This window comes from Solanum tuberosum, unplaced genomic scaffold, assembly GCF_000226075.1.
Source record: "Solanum tuberosum cultivar DM 1-3 516 R44 unplaced genomic scaffold, SolTub_3.0 scf00311, whole genome shotgun sequence".
NCBI lineage: Eukaryota > Viridiplantae > Streptophyta > Magnoliopsida > Solanales > Solanaceae > Solanum > Solanum tuberosum.
The window spans coordinates 541,506-554,991 of NW_006239235.1; positions in this window are offsets into that span (position 1 = coordinate 541,506).

The following is a 13,486-nucleotide window of genomic DNA, read 5'->3' on the forward strand; positions in this document are numbered from 1 at the left end:
AAAATGGAGTTTACTTTCAATATCAAAAGCCATGTGGATACTTTGCTACAAAGCTCGAGTGTTGTTCAAAGTCTCATACATAATCTAAGCACCATCTTTTATTCATATTAACAATTTTTTTCTTACTTAAACTGGGGAAAATTGTTATATTTTTAGTTTGCTTTGATCTCAGGAACCACTATAGGAAATAATAAGGGCAATCCACATTTCATGCTTAAGATCTCAACCGAAGAACAAAGTCAACTTTCAATATCTAGTAGCAGGAGCCTGCTTGGAGAAGATGAGAAAACAAGATGAATGATTGGGACTTTTTTGTCTAGCCATATATGTAAAAATGAGCAAACAAGATGAATGCGGTTGCAAAGGGTTAGCAAAATATCAAGTTTCAAAAAGCTGAAGAAATACTCGCCAACCAATTAGGCGAGTCATCGAAGTCATTCAGCGAGCTATAAAGTGCTCGTCGAAAGTAATAGAACATCACAACAATAAATCAGAACAAATTGGCAAGACAAAATACGATTTCGCGAGTCACCAAATTTAATCAGCGGTTCTTGCCGAATGTTAGAGAAAAAAGAGAAAAAATTAGGCTTCACAATGGCGATGCTAAGGCTGTTCGGCGAGTCGCCGAGTCAACTTTGCGAGAACAAGCGTATTGCCAAAAGTTACAGAACAAAATAGAAACATTTCAGGGAAAAAAGGGAATAAGAGGAGTTAGTCAGCGAACCATGATTTCACGTATTAGGACACTACTTCCAATTCAAGTGCCAATGATTGTGAGTAGTAATATAACCCAACTAGTGAGTTGGGGTCGAGTCCCAAGGGAGCGGTTCGTAATTGAGAATCAATAGAAAAGTAAAATGTGTTCAAGTCAATCATAGATATAAACATTTAAGAGTAAAAACATGATAAATTGAAGGGTGACACAAGGGTCAATTATCGAAGGGGGTTTGTAATTAATTATCAACTAAAATGAAGACTAAAAACGAAAATACGAATATGGAGACGGGATTCTTGGGATGTGATAGGATTATGGGCCAAGATAAAAAACCGGGTGATTGCTATTGATAGTAAATCGCAATATGGAGACGAGATTCTTGGGATATGATAGGAATATGGGCTAATGTAAACAACCGGGTAATTGCTATTGATAGTAAATCGCTGTAAATTGGTAACTAAGCTTGACTATAGTGGGGGTAAACTTTATCTCGAACAAATTACCCCAAATCAACTGAGTTTCTCTCGAACACTGATAAGCAGCAATGAAGCACAACCTTCGCCTTAGTCAATTCACTCTCTCGAGCTGAATGTGTGGGAGAGGGTTTTGGATTCACTCTATCGAGCTGAACCCACGACAACCCAATAACCACAGATTATCGATTCAGTAGTTTTGGTTTTAAAACCTCTCTCTCTCGCAACCCAAAAACACGAAGATAAAAATGTATTTGCAACTACAACCCTATTAAATTCAAACACTACTATTGAATGAAATTACCTTTAAACAACAAATGAGCTATCAATTAGAAATACCCAGCAGTAAATTCAACCCATATTCACATAATTACACCCCAGGAATTGGGTTTTAGCTAGACATAGTAAAGAGATAGAAATCGATACCGAAAAGTGTTTCCATCAAGTGGGTACGATTGCTATTGTCTTTACACACGCCTAAGATGAAGAATCTTCAATACCCACTTCCTATTGCTTGGAAATAGAAATTCTCAAATCTTCAAAGCTAAGGAACAATGTCTCCAAAAACTGAATAATAATGTTTGATATTCTAAAATTGCATAAAACTCGATATTGATTGCATACTAAACTAAAAATTCAAACAAGTATTTAGAGTTGTCAAAATGTGTTCTACGAAGGACCACTCGACGCAGTTAGTTAGGATCGCGGATCCAGTCAGTGATCCGCCCTTTGGTCTATTTCATTGCCTTTCTGCATTGTCCTTCGGCAAATTCAAGTTCTGTAACTTAAGGCAATATAGCACTACATCGCGAAACTGTTCGATGACTCATCAACTGCTCATTTGTCCAACCGACTCGATTTTATCCTTCATAGCTTGACACACTGGAACATTGGGCGAGATCATAGCCATTCGGCGACTCGCCTAATGGTTTACGCGATCCTCAAGCCGTCTTTACTTCGTTCTTTCAGCTGCCTTGTTTGTTTTTGCCCAATAGTGTCCATGCTTTGTCTCTAACACCAAATACCCGAAACTCAAGGATTTACATCAGTTATTGAGGCAAAATATGCATTCGAGGACACTAAATATAACAAAATAAAACCACAAAATAGGCCAAATCGTTGACTCATCAAAACCCCCAACTTAAACTTTTACTTGTCCTCAAGTAAAACTCAAGTTCAACAGTTAAAAAAGGATGTCTCGAACAGTGCTACACAAGACTCAATCATGAATGCACACAAAAAGACTCAACTTACTCGTGCAAGGATCAATTGTGCACTCAAAGATTCATGTTGTGACTGACCATGACCAAAGAATCTCAAGCTCACTATACTTGCTTCAAATGCAAGTTCAAGCTCAACAAAGGTATTCAAATGCCCTCACACAAAGGATGATTCCATAGTCACTCAAAGGTTCAATCATTTAAAGTTATGGAATCAAGATCAACACTCTCACTCACAAAGGTAAACACAATGCATGATTTCACCCATATGTTCGCCCTTATTTTCCAATTGACTTTTGCTTCAGCTCATTCAAGATCAAAAAGGTCTTTTCAAGCCTTGTAATAAGACTTAGTGAAAAGATATGGTCATTCAAGCTTATAGTCTGAAATCCTCATGAAATGTGATGTGAACAACACCTTCATTCCTTTTCTTTATCATTTCCATTCAAGCTCAAGAGTCACCTCTTATTCATCTTCTATGGATCGTTGGAAACCCCATTTTCTTTGTATTTTCACAACTTTATTCCACAACCTTTCTTTATTTTTCTTTTTCAATCTTTTCTTTTTTTTCTCTCTTTTTTATATGGAGGGGTTCCATTTTTCTCAAAACATGGGCAAAAGAGACTTCTGTGCATTTTCTTGATTTACCTTCTCTTTTCACCACACCCCCAACTTAGGATTTTGGCCTAAGTTGGTTATTCAAAGAAACCACAAATCATGAGGATTGTAGGTAATGGGTAAAGAAAGCTATCAATTTCATCAAGTTTCTTCCAAGAAAAGGGTTAAGTCTCAAGGGTGTTCAAAAGGAGTTCACACACTCACAAGGTAGGCCAAAAAAAAAGGTATAATGTCAAATTGATTCACACTCTTTAAGTCACCTAAGATCATCTTAAGAAATTGCATCACTTTAGTCAACCGGACAAATGAAGCAAATTCTAGGTGCCATCACACATGGTTCACGGTAAGCTCATCACACAAGACATTGACAACAATATCAAACAAGACTTCACACTTTCGCTAGTGTGCAATGTTCATCAGAAGAGACTCAATTCGATACTTGTCTAGTCAGAACGAGATGCAAAGAGTTCACATATTGTCTATGCAACTTCAATTGGCCTCATCCTAGCCGCACATTCATTTTTGTTCGATTATGAGCACTAATCGAGTCATCGGTATTGATGAAAACCATTACTCAAACTTGCAAGAGAACAACCACATTAAATGCATACAAGAGGTGGAATTTTTTTTTGGAAGGGTCAAAAATCATTTACAATTAAAAAACAAGGAGCCACAAGCTCAAGCGTCCACAAAACAAATGCAAACACACAATTCTTTAGCTCAAAGCCCAAATATATAGACAAAACAAGAATCCCGAATGTCACACAAAAGGTGAGCCTCACCCCACCACAAATAACAACATTTTTCATCAAATGTAAACAAAAATATAATATCCACAAGTAAAACTAAAGAGAGACATAAAGGGAGGTAAGGAAGTGATCCTGTCTACTCAGTCGCTCCATCTGTCTGGGCATCAGTGCCCGGTGCATCAGTTTGGACTTGGGCATCAATGCCCAGAGTCACCTCATAAGGAAAAGTAGTTGCACTAGGACCGGCCAAGGATTTATCCGCCAAAGAAGCCTGCATAGCTGCATCTACCATGGCATCCTCAGTTTCATTGAAACCCTCATATGAAGCTTCTTCAGCCACCTCAAGCATCTCCTCATCCGCCTCTGTCTCAGATTCGGAATCAGCAGTCTCCTCAACTATAATCTCATATCTGGTGGTAACTAGAGGCATAAGTGGTACATCTGGCATCTCCATCATCCCAAAAATCATGGACATATCGGTGGACTTCAGATGATCTACATCACTCCTCAACGCAGCAATAACGGCCTTTAAAGTTGGCACCTCCTTTGTGTGGCCCCTTGGTCACACTCACACACCGTTATCCTAGCTGCAAGGGCATCAATGGTACCGCTCAATGGTGTCACAACATCAGGCTGAATCATGCCCAGAATGGTGGTTTCGAGTTTGGCAGCCCGACGATCAACAAATTAGGCCAGCTGTTGTATCCGGAGTAATTAAGCCTAGGTGATCGTAGTCCGGGAGATGACAGTAGCAGCAGGTCTAGGAGGCAGTGCAGCAGCAGAAGAGCTGGGAACATCAGAAAGAGTAGCAGTAAAGGTACCTGAAGGCCAATGAGCCGGAGTAGGCAAAGATGCTTCTGCACGTATGGAGTCTGTGTCCACAATTGGAGAAGGGTCCACCGGGGCTGCTTTCTGCCTCTTCTCTCCCTGATCCTTAAGATATTCAGCGTCGATCCTCTGGATATCAGTGGAGGATGTGGTAATCACTTCCACATCCTTGTTTGCATCTCTAGGTAACCGATCCTGTCTAAACAACTCGGTGATCAATACCGGGAAGGGAAGTGAGGTTTGGCGCTTCTTTGCACGCATGAGAATATCTGAAGCAATGATCATTCCCAAATTTAGCTGAGTTTTATCAATAATGTGACCTAGACAGGCTGCTTTGGCTTGTCAGAGAACAGACTCATTTTGGGATGGCATGATCATTTTGCAGATGAAACCAAACCAATACCAAGCTCCCACGTTAAGGTCTTTCTTTTTAATAGCAACACCAACCTCAAGCCACTTAGGGGTGTCGTCTGAGAACAGTGGAGGTAACCACTTATTAATTTTGTCTAGCGTTTTAGTCCTAATCATGTGCTATGAGTCATCATCAATGTCATCAGGACAATCTAGGATAGAATCAATAAGGGAATTGTCACACTTGACCTTCTTTCCCTGGACGATTACGTAGTCAACCAGTTTGAATGTTGCTGCTTGCTTCTTCCTCTGTGGTATCAAGGTCCCATAAGAAGCATAGAACTGTCGGACCCAATTTGGAATATATGGGCCACGGGGTTTGGTGAAGATCTAGAAATCATGATACTTGAGGTAACTCATAATCTCAGGGTACCTATCAATCACTCCATCCGTAGACATACGCTTTTCCTTAATAATCGTCCTCAACCCTTTAGTCTTCAATCTATTCATGGACTTGGGGGGAGGAACCTGAACTGGTGGTGCTAGGACCACTGCTTCCTCCAGAGCTGGAGGAGGAGGGGCAACTTGAGGAGTTTAGATCCTAGATGGATAATTCAACCTTTTAGATCGCAGCCCTTCCCTTGGAGCTTCTACAAGCTCATCATGATCCGACGCTATAGTTTGAGGCTCTTGAAGCTCACTCTCACTCTCAGAGGTGGTGAGGTAAGTGTCATAGATGCCGTCACTATCAGAGCTTGCCTCCAGTGACGCATGTGCTTTGACTTTACCGTTGCCTTTCCCACCAGTTGTGGTAAGTTTTGTGGCCTTTCCCCTAGATACAAGTGCATCCTCATTTTGTGTAATCCCTTATGCTTTCCTTCGGGGTGGCATGTTTCTTCCTGCAACTTTAGATCTAGCCATGTCTGCAAAACATCAGGAAAAAGTTACAAACATTTCAGTTAAAATAATAGAAACACAGTTGCATACAGAGTAACTCAACAAGTCGGTGAGTCGCCGAATCGCCTTGGCGAGCTAGGTCGGGCTTGCCGAAAGGATTTGCTCAAAATTCATGGCAAGTCGGCGCAGTGAAGGGCCTTTCGGTGAATCACCAATAGCTTTCGGTGAGCAAGAATTAGCTCACCGAAAGTTATAGTGCAAAAAGGGTTTAGGGGTGCAGACAAAGGGCGATCAAGAAGGCTTTCGGTGAGTCGCCAAGTGCCATCGGCGACCTCATGCTTCTCGCCGAAAGTTACAGAACTCAACAACCCATAAGGCATGAAATTCAAGGAGAGATGGGGACATTAGGTGAACCTTCAAGTGGTTCGGCGAGCTCGACCCAGCTCGCCAAATGACCAACGTACCTAATTTAAACCCAACTTCGCGAATTCAACCCCGCAACCCCTAAAAACAAAATCAAAACATACACAACTCAAATTCAAACGAGACCCATAACACCCATTGCCCTGGGATACTCAAACTTCTCCCGATTTTGCCAAATTGACGACCTTTTCCCTTCAGAACGAAGTCACCCGCTCTATCAGTAGGCAAATTACGTCGTTTGGCGCAAATACGGGCTACTAGACTTCACCCAACTAAACTTAACAACATGCAAGTACAACCCCACAAAATTTATTTCATTTTAGAGCACAAGAAGATGGGAATTCAACATTCAAAACATTACGGGCAGGATTATCAAATTACAAGTAGGCATTCAAACATTCTAATCCTATTGGAGAGGCCCCGCACACATCAACAACATAATATTGGTTGCGTAAGAGTACAAATTACTAAAAATAAATGTGGGATTCGAAAAACCAACCTTAAATGCCGATTAAAACACGATTGTAATGCTAAGCGGCAAAGTAATCCAATTACGAGCACAAATAAATCAACTAAACTACTTATAGAATGCGGAAATATTGACAATACTAAGTAGGTGCGAGTTTGGGAAGATGAGAAGTGAGGGAAAATGAAAGAGTTTGAAATTTAAACCTTTGGCCTTTTAATAAACCGTCCAGTTCTCGCCCATTTACCGAGGTTAGTTGTGATTGCTTAACCATTTGGTGGAACGCCAATTGGTCTCTTACCTCTTCGAGTTTTACAGGACCCTCAGTTGATGTGGTAGTCCAAAGGGCGGTATAGATCTCGATCACCGACTTGACCGGCAAGTCGCCAGTAATTTCCCGGGCTCGCTAAGTTTTACAGACTCCACCTTAATGTTGTCTTTGAGTCCAACGGCGGTTAAGGTCAGGGTTACCGACCTCTTCGACAATTCGCCGACCGAACTTTATCTCACATGTCTCAACTTTTCAAACATTTCCCACACTTTAACATGCACAATCAACATACCATTATTCTAAAATAACAATTTAAAGTGATAAAACCTTGGGTTGCCTCCCAAGAAGCACCTTAGTTAACGTCGTGGCACGACTCAAGACCTTACTCAAACTCTATTATTGGGGTTGGCCCTAGTGTCTCTAAGTAACCCCAATTGTTTATTTGGGTGGAGATGAGGCAATACACCCATGAGAGTTTCAATTAGCTTGATAGATCTAGAGTGCGAGCCAATCATGTGATTTAGCACTTCAATATTCTCCTTCATCTCTTCCAGCACTCTATCTTGCTCACTAATCTTTTGGAGAATGATTAATAGTGTATCCTCGACACGTTTACTCTTATTGTCCTTAGATCTTCTCCGCTCATGAGGGTGGTATGTATCTATCTTATCTTTTGCACTGGACTTTAATCTTTGATATTTTCATGGCCAAATCGTCCAGCTGAGTTATCCGTGCGGCCAACATGAAGTCCCTCTCTACTTCTTTTTTGTCTAAGACATGTGATCAAGCAGTTGGGCTGCTATAACATAGGGTTGTTGTGCTATACCCCCGGGATGAGTTGATCAGCCAACACCTTATTCCTGGGACCAAGAGTTCTGTAAAAACACTCTCGGAGGACTACATCGGGGATTTCATGAGTTGGACATTGAATCAGTAGTGCTTTAAGCCTTTGCCATGACTCATCAATCCGTTCACCTTCCAATTGTTTGACGGTTAGGATGCGATCTATGAACATCATAACTTCTAACAGAGGAAAATCTATTTGTTCGCAATTACTACTCGACATGCTCACCTCCTCTATTTCAAAATATAAGCACACAAAATAAAAATCAAGTAAGTAGAACTATACCTAACAAGAACAAAATTCAACTTGACTAAAAATTCTAAAGTAACACCACTCTCTGGCAGCGACACCATTTTGATTTCACGTATCACGACACTTCTTCCAGTTCAAGTGCCAACGATCGTGGGTAGTAATATAACCCAACTAGTGAGTTGGAGTCGAGTCCCAAGGGAGCGGTTTGTAATTGAGAAACAATAGAAAATCAAAAATGTGTTCAAGTCAGTCATACCTATTAACATTTATGACTAAAAACATGATAAATTTAAGGGTGACACAAGTGTCAATTATCGAAGGGGGGTTTGTAATTAATTATCAACTAAAACGACAACTAAAAATGAAAATATGAATATGGAGACGAGATTCTTCGGATGTAATAAGATTACGGGCCAAGATAAACAACTGGGTAACTGTTATTGATAGTAAATCATTGTAAATTGGTAACTAAGCTAGACTATAGTGGGGGTAAACATTCTCTCGAACAATTTACCCTGAATCAAATCAGTTTTTCTCGAACACCGATAAGCGGCAATAAAGCACAGCCTTCGCCTTAGTGCATTCACTCTCTTGAGCTGAATGTGTGGGAGAATGTTTAGGATTCACTCTCTCGAGCTGATCCCACGATTACCCAGCAACCATAGACTAACAATTCAGTAGTTTTGGTTTGAAATCTCTCTCTCGAGCAAGCTAAAAACATGACGATAAAATTGTTTTTGCAACTACAACCCCATTAGATTGAAACACAACTGATGAACGAAATGACCTTTAAACAACAAATGAACTATCAATTAGCAATACTCAGTAGTAAGTTCAATCCATATTCACATAATCACACCCCAAGAATTTCGGTTTTAGCTAGACATAGTAAAAAGATAAAAATAGATACCGAAAAGTGTTTCCATCAAGTGTGTATGATAGATATTGTCTTTACACACGTCTAAGAAGAAGAATCTTCAATACCCACTTCCAATTTATTGGAAATAAAAATCCTCAAATCTTCAAAGCTAAGAAACAATGTCTCAAAAAACTGAATAATAATGTTTGATATTCTAAAATTGCATAAAATACGATATTCATTGCATATAAACTATAAATTCAAACAAGTACTTATAGTTGTCAAAAAGTGTGCCGCAAAGGACCACTCGACGCAGTTAGTCGGGATCGTCGAACCGGTTGGCGATCTGCCCTTTGGTCAGGTTCATCGCCTTTCTGTATTGGCCTTCAGCAAATTCAAGTTCTGTAACTTTGGGCGATATAGCACTGCATCGCGGAACCGTTTGCTTGACACACTGGAACATTAGGTGAGATCATAGTCATTCGGTGACTCACCTTAGGTTTAGGCGATCCTCAGGCCATCTTTTTTCTGTTGTTTGAGCTGCCTTGTTCCTTTTTGCCCAATAGTGTCCATGATTTACCTCTAACTCCAAATACATGAAACTCAAGGATTTACATCTGTTATTGAGGCAAAATATGCATTCGAGGACACTAAATCTATCAAAATAAAGCCCTAAAAGAGTCCAAATTGTGGACTTATCAAACCACTAAGCCATTCGGCAAGCTCGACTAAACTCGCCAAATGGCCTGTCGTGTAGATTTTTACCCCATTCTTAATACACAACCTACAACAACCATATTCAAGCCCAATATATGCAATTCAAGTCTAACCTAAGCTATAACCTATCCTGGGGTACTCAGACTTCCCCCAATTTACCTAGATTTGACCAAACAACGCCTTTGCCCTTAAGAACGACGTTACCTAATCAATCATTTCGCTAATTCGAGTTGTTTGGTAGAATTTGGGTTACTCAGGATTCACACACACAAAGCCCAACAACAAATATTTTTTGGTTTTAACCCTGCGACATAGATGGAATAGGAAAAGACCCTATAGATATATTTTAGAATAAAATGAATCAGTCGACATGGTCTATGAATCTATTCTAATTATCAACGAATTCCGCAAATTTTAGGTGGAATGGGGATTGTACTTCTTTCAACTTCTCGAGGTATAATAACAGACCGAGAGGCTTGACTAGAAGGAATAGGTGGAGAAATTTTGTTTTATATCGTGTAATCCTTTATAATATGCAAATTGGATTCAAAACTTCCTATTTGCGAAAAAGAAAAAAAAGGGGAGAGTTGTCTAATATCTTTCGCATTAGTTGATACCTCAAAGGAACTTTGTTTTATATAGATACTGCCAGTATATAGAGTAAAAATTCAAGTAAGTCCTTATGATTCAACCAAAGGGCTTATAATTTATTGACTCCACAACTATGATTTGAAGGATTGGGTTTTGAACGTCACTATTCCTTTCGTGGGAATACAATTCGAGATGAAAAGTTTCAAGAAACTTATTTTCTTCCAATAAATAGATTCAGAATTAAGGTAATGAATGAGAAATATGAAATTAAGAGCTTATGTTCGTTAAATTTGTGAAAAATACTTATTTTCTTCCAAGAAATAGATTCAGAATTAAGGTAAGGAATGAGAAATATGAAAATAAGAGCTTCCGTTCGTAAAATTTGTGAAAAATGTCGACTAATCCGTAGGAGGGGGCGCATTATAGTAATTTGTTCCAACCCGAGACATAAACAAAAACAGGGCTAATCAGACTTGCCAGAAGAGACGATGTACAAATTAAGAATCTGCTTTTACATGAAATGGATATATCCATATATCTCTGACTCATATTTATGAGATGATAAAATATGGCAAAAGCTTTACCGAAAATTAGTTCGCGTCAAAATGGACATATTAGTTCACGTATGGGTGCACGTAGAATACCAAAAGGAGTTATTCATGTTCAAGCAAGTTTCAATAGTACCATTGTCACAATAACAAATGTACGGGGTCGAGTAGTTTCTTGGTCCTCAGCTGGTACTTCTGGATTCAAAGGTACGAGAAGAGGAACACTGTTTGCTGCTTAAACTCCAATAACAAACTCTATCCGTACAATAGTGGATCAAGGTATGCAACGATCGGAAGTCATGATAAAAGGTCCCAGTCTCGAAATAGATGCAACATTATGAGCAATTCGACGCAGTGGTATACTATTAAATTTCGTACGGGATGTAACTCCGATGCCATATAATGGTTGTAGACCTTCGGAAAAAAGACGTGTGTAGAAGTGAACATTGAAGAAATCTCAAGAGAAATAAAAGATTCGATGATCTAATCAAATAATAGTACTATGGTTCAAGAGAAAGTAACAATATCTACTTGGACACTATAGTGGAAGTGTGTTCAATCAAGAACAGACAGTAAACGCCTTTATTATGGACGCTTTATTCTGTCTCCACTTATGAAAGGCCAAGCCGACACAATATGCATTGCGATGCGAAGAGCTTTACTTGGGGAAATAGAAGGAACATGTATCACACGCGTAAAATCTGAGAAAGTACCACCTGAATATTCTACCATAATGGGCATTCAAGAGTCGGTACATGCAATTTTAATGAATTTTAAAGAGATTGTGTTGAGAAGTAATTTATATTGAACTTCTGACGCGTGTATTTGTGTCAAGGGTCCTGGATATGTAACTGCTCAAGATATCATCTTGCCACCTTATGTGGAAATCGTTGATAATACACTAGCATATAGCTAGTTTAACGGAACCAATTTATTTTTGTATTGGATTACAAATTAGAGTACGAAAATCGTGGATATCTTATAAAAACGCCACATAACTTTAAAGATGGAAGTTATCCTATAGATGTTGTATTCATGCCTGTTCGAAACGCGAATCATAGTATTCATTCTTATGGGAATGGGAATGAAAAACAAGAGATACTTTTTATCGAAATATGGACAAATGGAAGTTTAACTCCGAAAGAAGAACTTCATGATGCATCTCGAAATTTAATTGATTTATTTATTCCCTTTTTACATATGGAGGAAGACAACTTATATTTACAGGACAATCAACACACGGTTCCTTTATCCCAATTTACCTTTCATGATAAATTGGCTAAACTCATAAAAAAGAACATTGAAATTGATTTTTATTGACCAATCATAATTGTCTTCCATGATCTATAATTGCCTCAAAATGTCCAATATATTTAAATTATTGAACCTTTTGAATAACAACCAAGAAGATCTTATTAAAATTGAACATTTTCATTGTGAAGATATAAAACAGATATTGGGCATTTTAGAAAAATATTTCGTAATTGATTTAGCAAAAAATAAGTTTTAAATCTGTTGGACTTACTTAGTGAAAATAGATTGAAAAAGCACAATTTAGCAGAATTAATATATAATGTATTAGAAAGAAATTCATAATTATATTGAATAGATGTATCTAGGGAGAATTCACTTTGAAGAAACTATTCCCTATATACACATGTCGTGTTAGTTCACAATCGAATCAATTAATTTTTTTAAAAAATACCTAAAGTTAGGGATTTATCAATAGGTAATGTTGCACCAATGCCCAACCAAAGGGCGACTGTACCAATAAAAAAGACAATCATCGCTAGATACATCAATAAAAAATTAATTGATTCAATTGTGAACTAACACGACATGTGTATCTAGGGAATAGTCTCTTCAAAGCGAATTCTCCCTAGATACATCTATTCAATTTAATTATGAATTTCTTTCTAATATATGATATATTAATTGTGCTAAATTGTGCTTTTTCTATCTATTTTCACTATTAAGTCTAATAGATTTAAAACTTATTTTTTGCTAAATCTATTACGAAATATTTTTCTAGAATGCCCAATATCTATTTTATATCTTCGCTACGAAAATGTTCAATTTTCATAAGATCTTCTGGGCTTTTATTCAAAAGGTCCAATAATGTATATATATTGGACATTTTGAGGAAATTATAAATCCTGGAAGACAATTCTGATTGGTCAATAAAATTTGATTTCAATGCAATTTTTTTTTATGAGTTTAGCCAATTTATCATGAAAGTTAAAAGGCGATAAAGGAACCGTGTGTTGATTGTCCTGTAAATATAAGTTATCTTCCTCCATATGTAAAAAGGGAATAAATAAATCAATTAAATTTCGGGATGCGTCGTGAAGTGCTTCTTTCGGAGTTAATTTCCATTTGTCCATATTTCGATAAAAAGTATCTCTTGTTTTTCATTCCCATTCCCATAAGAATAAATACTATTATTCGCGTTTCGAACAGGCATGAATACAACATCTATATGATAACTTCCATCTTGAAAGTTATGCGGAATTTTTATAAGATATCCACGATTTCTCTCTGATCTTAGGCATATTTACATGCCTAAGTTGTTAATACTGGCCTATGAATTGATTAGATTGAAGAATGATATTTAGCTACTAACTTGATTTTTGGTGTAACTTCTGATGATTGTGCACTTACACA